The following is a 10973-nucleotide window of genomic DNA, read 5'->3' as shown; positions in this document are numbered from 1 at the left end:
CTGTACTGACACAGCAGAAGCACACTGACCGTGTCCATCACTCATTATGTCAATCAATCTTAATGTACAGACTATCTAATTATATGCCCTGGCATTATGAGTGAAGGTTCCTTCAGAGCACGGACAGTGGAAAGGATCTCTCTCATACATTAAACTAGGGGGCACTGTTGATCTTCCTTCAGTAAGAGAGAGAGAAAGGGATGATTAAATACAGCATTGTGAGTGATGGGATCATCTTAAAATCAATCATGGTTAAAGATTCCAGCTATACTAGTGATCTTATAGTGCTGTGATCTTTACAATAAAAGGAATGAGTCATTAACCCTGTGATTTTAAACAGAGCTCTATAATTACAGTCATGTCCTGATACACTTGCTGCATTAGTTGAAAGATAAATCATTTTTTCACGGCTTTAGATTTCCATCTCAGCTATGACACATGTCACAGTGGCTCTTTGTGACGAAGGTGGCTTCGTCACTATGGACTGACGGCTTCAGGCCGGGTGATAGGGCACTTGGTTGGCGTGATTGCACAGTACATGTTGTCTGTGGCTGATGATTGTGTGCACCTGGTGTCCTGTGTTGTCTCCTCCTCCCTCACCTGTGTCTTGTTGTGATGATTGGAGTGTGGGTATTTAGGCTCTGTTGAGGGGCTGGGTGTGTGTGTGAGATCCTTGTGGCTGCAGGATGTGGACAAAGAGAACAGCAGGATTGAGACTGTGAACTTTATGCCATGTTTTTAATAAATGCCCACGCCGGGTTATATTTTTGGACGTTCTGCCTCTGCCTCCTTGCTTGGTCTGGGCCGCTCAACGCTCAGCTTCACACTCTTTTTGGAAAATGCTGCCGCACTAATACCTGTGCTGGTTTATATAATCAGATTAAAGTTCTTATAGTCTGGAAAGTGGGTCAGGATGTTATAGAAAAAGGCGGCATGGGATCCGACTGCTCCACTTATTTTCTCTTTTTTGAAGATACCGGGTGTTTTCAGAGGGTGGTAGTGTGAACTCAAAGTCACTCTATAACTTTAGTCAACCTTCAGAAAACAAAGGCCTACTTCCATTATGAAAGCTACTTTGATAACTGACTGTGGCTCAGATATGATATTCTGTTTAAAGCCATTATACAATTAATTGAAGGGTTATATTCAACAGCAGAATGCCAGTGCTTAAGTGTTTGGTGTTTAAGTGAGAATAGTATAACTTTCAATAAATACATATTTCTGTTCCTTATCTTGAATTTAATTTGCCAATGTTATTCATTGATTGTGATGGTTTTGCATTCTACAGGATTCTATCAATGAAGTTAGGAAACCTGGGGACATTTTACTCGAGCTGCTCAAAATGATGCCAACAAGGCAAAAACAATGGATCCAATTTGTAGGATTAATTTAAATGGCAAACAAGATAAGATCAGACAAGACATGATTAAATCAAAAAAGAGTATTAAGGAAATTAAGACTGAATTGACATGCAGTAAATACCTCTATATTTTTCTGTTTTTCTGTATTATTGTGTTGCACTGTTGGAGAAGCCTGTGACCTAAGATGTTCATCGACATAACTACTCTGTAGCTATGTTTGTATGACAAATAAAGAACCTTGAACCTTGAACCTTGGGTTAGTCTCAGCTGTGTGGCTTTCTGTTTTGACTAAAATGGGCATTATCCCAGTAAACTGTGGCCGTGTGGCACAATGTTTATGCAGGTCACAGAGCAATGTGACAATATTTGCACTATAGTGTTGTGAGAATACTGTTTTGTAATAAACAATGCATGCAAAAGCAAACATTGCCAGATTTAGCAGATTGCTCTGCTCTTCCCTGTGTGAAACCTGCAAACAAGCCTCCTTATGTCCACCATATGGTCACCACATTGTAATTCATATCTGCCTCTCTGGTCATTCAGGGGGGATTCGCTCTTCAAACATTGCCCAAACCCCGCCTGGACATAAATGCCTAAACTGTACCTGGGCCAGCCTCGCTCACAATGAGTATTCTACAGGCGCAACAAAACAGGAGGTTTGACATTATGCCTCATCCCTGAAGGGAGATTACCGTATAGTAATTCATAGCACTACTCAGCAAACTATGAATTACTTGTCAAAGCTTGTAATGCCGAGCAAGAGGGTGCTGGACTTGAGCCCCGCTGATACTCAATTATAGCAGGACAAAGGCAGGCAGCGCGGTGACACATTGCAGGGAGGAGAGGGGCAGCAGACCAAAGCTCTGGTAACATAGAGAACACAGCAGTGCAGAACATTGTGATTTGGTTGTTGGTGTTTCAGTAAGCCTTAAAAATGGAATTCACATCAGGGTAGGCTTTGTGTAGTTTGCTCTTTTGCTGAGACGAAATAAATCCCATTCATGATGGTTAATAGAAAGCTGTCAGATCTGTGGAAGCAGCGAATAATTCAGCGGTGTACCAGCACGTCCGTGCGGTCAGTTCCAGGACTCTCTCCACCATTTCATTGAGAGTAGAAGAATTGCTTATGAAAAATAGGCTAGAGCAAAACCAGCTTGCACATTGATGCTTTTGTCCGACCGCGTTGGAATGAAATGGCTCAACTTGGCTGCAGGAATCGAGAGTGATGACAGAAACGTTTTCTCAATATAATCAAAAGGACAACAAGCTCAATCTGCTCCTGGCTGGCTGATGACTCACCCAGCTCAATTGCTCCTTTTGGTCTTGTAAACTTTTCTCCTTCGAGTGAACAAACAGAAGAAGCTAATTAGTGCCTTACATGCCTTTTCATCATTATGATTAATTATCTGCTTGTTCCCCCTGACCCTGAAAAGGGTAGAAAGATACAATGAAAACTCTTTGTTCCTCACATCCTTTTTTTGTTTGTTTGTTTGTTTGTTTGTTTCTTGGATGACTCCCAAACAAATGAAATCAACATCTTTATAAGGTTTGCTTAAGTATGTGAATTGTATTCTACCGCACCCTGTTCTTTTCTTAGACTTTGTAAACAAGAGTTACAAAGCAGGGAAACTCAGACATGCAGTTGTGTGTGGGTGACTTTAAACACCACGCGTGATCCTGCAGACAGGGGAGAGCAATCGAAACCAATAAAAGCAATGGCTTTTATTGATACGTGCCACACTGTGTAGACAGACCATTATGGGCTGTTTCCTTTCTGGTGGCCATGATGCATTGCTGCACACCAGTATATGGCAAGCATTTATTTTATATACATACTCAATGAATTCCTGATTTTAGAGAGACCCTTCTTCACTGTTGCTGCTTAGCCAGTTCCTCTATCTGTACTTATATTATGTGTTACCTGCTTGGCAGACAAGATTTAAGTACATTATCTTCATTCTGTTTGAGGTAATGTCCCAAAATAATATAATACTAGGCCATTACATTTGTTTTGTCTATAAATATTTGCTGTTGACTGGAAGTGTTTCCCAAAACAGGCGGTGACATTCAAACATCCTGTGAAAAAAACGTGTGCCTGAATCAAGGAAATGACAGACTAGTATGTTGTTAGAAATACAAGGTTATGATACATTCTGATAAAAGTAATGGGGAAACAGCCTATCCTGTATAAAATCATGACAAGCTTTACTATATGCTGAGATTTAATAAAACCTAGTTTATATAGTATGGTTATATGTCTTTACTTTAAACCAGGGCATCTAGCTCATTCAACGGCCTTAGACAATACCATGTTTCCTCCAAGGTGTCTGACTAAAAGAACAATGGGTTTTTCTCAGTGTATAATTCCCATTATAAATTAATTAAAAATAAATACTTATAAAGGGATTTTAAAGTGTCTGTGTTAAACTTGTCCTGTTACTTTTAAGATCTGTGCTGCAAATGATGCAAGGTATTTCAACATGATTACCATAATGCAAGATCATTTCCACCAGCTGTAGAATCACTTACATCCTCTTACATCATGTGTTGAGCTAAACAGCCTACAGTGGCCTTGAGTCTCAATGCATCTGTGTAGCTAATGGACAGGAGAGCGTGTCCTGCAAAGTATCCTTGTTCGTTGAGGGCAGTAGGTGACCAAGCAAACTTTAAACCACTTAAGAAAATAGGCTTATCAAATGTTTAAGCAATTTAGTTCGAATAAGTGTTCAAAAACTGCAGAATGTTCAGTCTATAAACTTTGATAATGGAACGAAAAAATATGAATGTATTTTCCATATATGGTCTCATGGTTTCCTTCCATAGTGAACCATAGCAAAAGCAATGGCCAACATCATTGTAAACACACAGCTCACATATCTATATCTTCTCTCCCAACCGCTGTTCATTCAGCACACTGATAATATATACGCTCTGCATTAAGTGCAGATAGAGAAGAGAAGATTGACTATTAGAGGTGTGTGTATGTGCGTGTGTGCATGTCTGAAAGAGAGTGACAGGAAAACCGGCCAAGCCTGAGAGTCAGATCATGTTACATCAAGGCTCAGATTAGAGGACATTAATGTTCTGCAATCAAATTCACTTCAAACAGCATTTTATAAAAAGGCATCTGTAGTCAATATCACAATAGGAATGAAAACAAAGCCACTTAAATACAGTTCCCAGCAGGGTTAGCAACGCTTAAAAATAATCAATATTTCATTTTATTTGTAAATGCTGTTGCATCTCCTTTGTCAAGGGAATCCGTGTAAGTGTCATAACAAGCTCAATGTGAACAAGACATGAAGCTCATATGATCAGTATTTGTAAATTTCCACAGGATTTGAGGGGGGTTGTCAGGGTGCTCACACACACACGGACACACACACGGATAAGAGAGGTGAATAATCCCATGGATCCAACGGTGTGACAACTTATTTCACTTTGAGTAATAGTCTTGGTTATTAGGAGTGACGGGGGATCCCCTAAAGGAATTCAGCCGCACGGAAAAAACATGAAGCTCAAATGTGAGCTATTAAATAGATGAATTTGAGAAAGGAACGTCCCTGCCATGATCTTCCCCCAACCTCTTTCGCTCAATGTGAATTATCTGGCGGCTGTGGCTCAGTGGATAGAGTGCTTGGCCTTCGATTCAGGGGGTAGCAAGTTCAAGTCCCATCTGCAGTCAGCATGTCATTGTGTCCCTGGGCAAGACACTTCACCCCAAATTGCTCTTGTGGGGATTGCCCACAGTACTGAATGTAAGTCGCTGACATGTGATGTGCTTCATTTGCAGAAATGGTTTGTACCCATTCCTGCAAAAGCCATTGATGATTTAGAATTACACAACATAATGCGAGATGGCAATACATGGGGGAATAGGAAACCTAAAGAAATACACATTGAATCCCTATAAAGACATACATATCTGTGGGAGAAACTTCTGTGTAGTGGGAGTCACCGACTCAGGAAGGAGACACAGGGAGAGCTGGAGCTCTGATGTCAAACACTGATGGGTTTATTTAGGAGCTTCGGCCGGAGAATTCACAAAACAAGTCGACGAGCCAGAGGTTCTGACTTCACGGTAGAGTTGCCACGTCAATTCTGAAGAACTCTACCCCAGACCCATGTATTTAGCTAGTTCAGAGAGAATAATCAACATTGTGCATAACAAGATAGAATCATAACACCTCTATCAGCTGACGCCAACAGGCAGGAACAGGGAGACAAAACACTGAGAGCACAGCAGCCAAGGTTACAGGTGCGTGTGCTCAGTCAGGACAGTATGAACTGATAAACTGGGTCAAAGTGTTGGGCTTTGGAAAATATTTCCCCAACAATATCTGCATTTGTTCATCAGAGAACGTATTTAGACAAGGTTTGACAGAGGGCTTTCTTATGTTCTTATAGGCGTGACGGCAGATGCCGCTCTGTTTTAAGACAGCTTCTCCTTAAGCTTTTCTTTTCATGTGGAAAATTAAGTATGGCATTTATGATGCTGCAGAATATTGAACATAATGTGCTTTATGTCTACAGAGAATCTACACAGATTCCTCCATAATTTCCCAGTAGACACCAGCCTTTCAGAGCTCAGGAAAGTCATGCTAGTGATCTGGAGTTTAGCTTCCCTTGGTTTAGAGCAGACGTGGGGAACCTTTTTCCTCTCAAGGGCCATTTCAATTTTTTCAACATCCTCCGAGGGCCGTACAAATGATTGACGTCTGCTTAAAAATACTAAAATCACAGCCCATTCATTTGGCCATTCTTTCATGCTGTGCAAAGAAAAAGCAACCACTTAATCCAGATATATTGCCATGACTCACGCATGCATGCACGTGCACAGTTGTGGCATGACCACCAAAACGAAAGATATGGACACAAGATGTGTGCAATTTAGTTTCCTATCCATGTGAACATGATTTAAGTGTGGGGGGGAGGACCTAACCTTCTCTAGGGGGGTCCGGGGGCATGTTCCCCCGGGAAGATTTATTTTTTTTAAATATTGAAGTTAAAAGCATACATCTGGTGCACTTTGAGAGCAACATTAGTAGATCTATGGATACATCTCTCAACACCCATATGAAACAGAACTGGAAGCTGAAACTGAAAATCACTCCCCTTTCAAACTGTATTCTCGTTTATTAATAACAACTTTTTTTTTACTGTCATATAGTATTTTATACCCGTTTACTTTATTCTCTTATTTTTTTATAACTATAATGATCATATAAAGATGTGCCTTTACCTCACTGGTTGGAGAAAAAGCTTCTTATATTCGTTAGCATAGCTAGCTAACCAGATGCTAATAACAACAAAGTTATTGACTGTATGATCAGTATGACAGATGAACAGATCGCCACTGGGCTTTCAACTAAAGACACAGCCACGCAAAAACTGCGGCATGTGTACGGTTCCTTATGACTACTGACATTTGTGAAGTCCCGGCCCGGAGCGGGGTGCTGGTGCTCTGCTCTCCGGCAGCTCTAAATCCCTGTCGGACGAGACATATACCACGTGATGACACGTTAGGCTCGTGTTGTGTTCAAGGACCCTGACCTTGGCCAGGAAAAACAGGCACTCGCTTGTTTAATTATTTTGCGGTCTAGATTTCTTAATTTGTTTTCTTTTTTGCGTGTGTTACATCGAGGGCCGTATCAAATTGTCTCGCGGGTCGTAAACGACCCGGGGCCGGAGGTTCCCCACCCCTGGTTTAGAGCCATGTGGTGTTGTCTCTGTCCTTATACTCAAAGCCTCAAACTTTGAGGCTTTGAGTATAATCAAAGGTTTGATTTTCCACCGTGTTTGTACAGAACAAACAAGATACACGTTGTCAATACAGCCAGAGGGTTGTTTGACCTTTGGACAGAACCAGGTTAGCCAGTTGCCCCTGTTTGAAAGCTTGTTGATAAGATAATGGTAGTTCCTCAGGTCCCATATGGTCTAGCGGTTAGGATTCCTGGTTTTCACCCAGGCGGCCCGGGTTCGACTCCCGGTATGGGAACTGGAGTTTTAGGGAGAGAGAGCGAGCATGAATCTAACACTGATCTGGTTTCTGGAGCAAGATTACTTTAACCTATACGCGTTTAACATCTCAACCGAACTATTACATGTCGATGGGCTTTTCCAATTTATCGGGGAACACAAAACAGATTATCATGAACATGTTTACGTTAGCTCGTTATTATGATGTTACCTCTTTGGTGTTGCAATTCTAAATTGTTTAAGGAAAACACAAAACTCTGCAAAACAAAACATGCAGACTCCTACTTTAGTTGTTGTAGCCAAAAGGATCTGCCTGGCTCATAGGGAGGTCGTTGGCCTGCTGAGGACGCAGGTGATTGGATTAGAAGTGAAGGGGCGGGCACAGTAACAAACCCACCTGAAAGGTGAGATTAAAAAACACTGGAAATAAAGGTTTTATGAAAAAAGACAATAAATGAAAAAATGGATCATGAAATTTCATTTCACAATATCTAACAGAGTTTAGGTAATGTATCTAATAATTAAATATTGGGGCTCCAGGCGTTTTATGTAGTTTGCTGCTTGTCTTTCATTTGAGCCTCCATCCTCTCATTCACAGTTATCTCACTGTCTCCCAACTCACCCAGTTTTGTTCTAACCTCATTAAAACTCATTTGCTAATGAATGCAGATTTAGGCTCATTCTGAACAATGCATCCATCTATTCAGGATCCAAATCATTTCTGAGCATGGCTAATGAGCTGCTAGAATTTTTTTAACTGCAGTTCAAAGCAATGTTAAGTGTGGGAATCAAAATCCTTTCTCCTGAGACTAATAGTATGAAGCACAATAGCATCCTCTTGATCTATCCTTCAGCATGTTTCCTTCTACACTGTGACTCCTCCATCATCTGACTCATCCATTGCTCCTTTCTCTGGAGGAATTATGCTAATCAAGGCAAGCCAGATACTGTTAAGCATCAGTAGTATCCAGTGAGACATGTGGTACAAAGATAGCCTATGAGCATTTCTCATTTTCAGCTAATTATAGCCCCTCTCACCAAATGGTAGCATACTTAACTGACTGGGGAGTATCCCTTTGATCTTGAGCCATCATAGATCAAGTATTGGAAGAAAATAAATCCATAAATAGATGAGCAGAGTAGCCAATGCATAAGTCCCTCATCAATCTTTTCTGCCATTTATTTTCTTACTCGATCATATTTATAAATGATTGCTGATTGCAGAGTAAGATGATAAGATTGATACCACTCTTCATGTATGATGAATATATAACTGGACTAGGTTTCTGTAGCTTATATTAGCTTTGCTTAGCTTAAAGACTAGATACAGGGATATACAGTTAGCCCAGCTCTGTCTAAATATAACTCAATTTGCAAAGCAGCACCTTATAGCGCAAGTGCTAAACAGAAAGTATAACAACACAACATAAAGTATTTAGCAACATAAAATACATGCATATAGTTTCCTGGATTCCTTTGCAGGGGCCTTTAGGTTGGCTGACAATTATTCCCAGACAACAAATGTTCAGGCCCATTTCAGGCTTGATTCTCCACAGTGTTTGTACAGATCAAACAAACAAGATACAAGTTGTCAATACAGCCAGTAGCTTGTTTTAACTTTGGAAAGAACCAGGTTAGCCAGTTGCCCCTGTTTGAAAGCTGGTTGATAAGATAGTGGTGGTTCCTCAGGTCCCATATGGTCTAGCGGTTAGGATTCCTGGTTTTCACCCAGGCGGCCCGGGTTCGACTCCCGGTATGGGAACTACAGTTTTAGGGAGAGAGAGAATATGAATCCAACCCTGATTTGATTTCTTTGAGCGAGATTACCCTTACTGATTGTAGGCACCTAAACACAGTTAACATGTCGACAAAACAATTACATGTCAGTGGGCCTTGTGCCTGTGTCTGTAAATTAACAACCAGTGACACATTTAATTTCCCCAAAGGGATTTAAGAAAGTTATGCCTCATATCAACTATATACAATTACATTACATGGCATTTAGCTGACGCTTTTATCCAAAGCGATTTACAATAAGTACATTCGACCAGGAAGACACAACCTTGAAGAAAACAGAATCATATAAGTACATCAGGTTTCATAGAGCCAAACATTTCAAGTGCTTTCAAGAGGTATTAATCCTCTCTTTTACTCTGTTCGAGAAAAAGTGTATTTTTGATTATGATATCGATGACATAACAAGTATTGTCTCTGAGACACTTTTGCCAAATTATAAGTCTGATATATAGCTTAACTTTCTTTACATTTGTACTCATTGCAAAAATTGTAACATTGCAAAAATCAGGCATATCTTGCCTCAAAACGATGCAGAGAAACTAGTCCATGCATTTGTTACTTCAAGGCTGGATTATTGTAACTCTTTATTATCAGGGAGTACCAAGAAGTCAGTCAAGTCGCTTGAGCTGATTCAAAATGCTGCAGCTCGTGTACTAACCAGAGTTAGGAAAAGGGACCACATTACTCCTGTTCTGGCTGCCTTACACTGGCTCCCTATAGAACACAGGATAGAATTTAAAATTCTTCTTCTCGCCTACAAAGCCCTTAATGGGCAGGCGCCATTTTACCTTAAAGAACTCATTATACCCTACTGTCCTACTAGGGCATTGCGTTCCAAGAATGCAGGGTTGTTGGTTGTTCCTAGAGTCTCTAAAAGTACAATGGGAGCCAGAGCCTTTTCTTATCAAGCTCCACATTTGTGGAATCAGCTTCCAGTTTGTGTTCGGGCGGCAGACACCCTATCCATTTTTAAGAGTGCGCTTAAGACCTTCCTTTTTGATAAAGCTTATAGTTAGGGCTGATTAGATAGTTTTGCTGATATAGGCTTAGTTTGTCGGGGACATCTTACTTCTTCCTTCTCTCTGTCTATACCTGTGTACTCTCATGTTCCGATTAACCCAGCTTCCCCAAATGTCTTTCTTTTTGGTGTCTATATACGCCGGGATCCGGAGACATGGATGATCCTGCGGTCCTGTGTCCTGGATCGCGAGCCCTGGATCTTGAGTCGTGGTTGTGGTCCTGGATCATAGGTCCTGGATGGATACTCCTCATGGATTCATCTTCCTATTATACACACATGCATTTCCAAACATTTGGACTACCTATGTTGTAAATGTATTATCTTTTCAATTTACACACGGCATCTATTGCACGTCTGTCCGTCCTGGGAGAGGGATCCTTGCTCTGTTGCTCTCCCTGAGGTTTCTCCCATTTTTCCCTTTAAACTGTGGGTTTTCTCCGGAAGTTTTTCCTTGTGATGTGAGGGTCTAAGGATAGAGGGTGTCGTATTGTCATACTGATATTCTGTACAAACTGTGAAGACCACTGAGATAAATATATATATAAATAATTGATTGATTGATTGCAGAAAACTATTTTATTGAACCCATACGATTCAAATCTGCTGCAGACACTTAAGGTAGCATATGTACATGGTATACATTTCGTATAAAGGCTGTTACACACAGCTTACCGTGTGTACATTCAGGCCAAAGTGTGTGTGTGTGTGTGTGTGTGTGTGTGTGTGTGTGTATCATTGCAACAGGAGTGCTATGGGTCCACAGAGTTTCAATGAAGATTAATAACAGTTTCCAACCGTCCAAACGCCTCTAAAGA

At 40.8% G+C, this 10973-nt stretch overlaps 2 non-coding genes across 2 annotated transcripts; both read left to right on the top strand.

Moving 5' to 3' along the window:
* The first annotated feature begins 7287 nt into the window (after positions 1-7287).
* trnae-uuc (transfer RNA glutamic acid (anticodon UUC)) lies at positions 7288-7359 on the top strand. The gene has a single exon. It is a non-coding gene; the product is annotated as a tRNA-Glu (tRNA).
* A 1671-nt stretch (positions 7360-9030) lies between these two features.
* trnae-uuc (transfer RNA glutamic acid (anticodon UUC)) lies at positions 9031-9102 on the top strand. The gene has a single exon. It is a non-coding gene; the product is annotated as a tRNA-Glu (tRNA).
* Positions 9103-10973: the final 1871 nt, after the last annotated feature.

Source organism: Pseudochaenichthys georgianus, chromosome 11 (assembly GCF_902827115.2).
Source record: "Pseudochaenichthys georgianus chromosome 11, fPseGeo1.2, whole genome shotgun sequence".
NCBI lineage: Eukaryota > Metazoa > Chordata > Actinopteri > Perciformes > Channichthyidae > Pseudochaenichthys > Pseudochaenichthys georgianus.
Note: the sequence above shows the minus strand (reverse complement) of the source record. Positions and strands in the feature narration are given on the sequence as shown.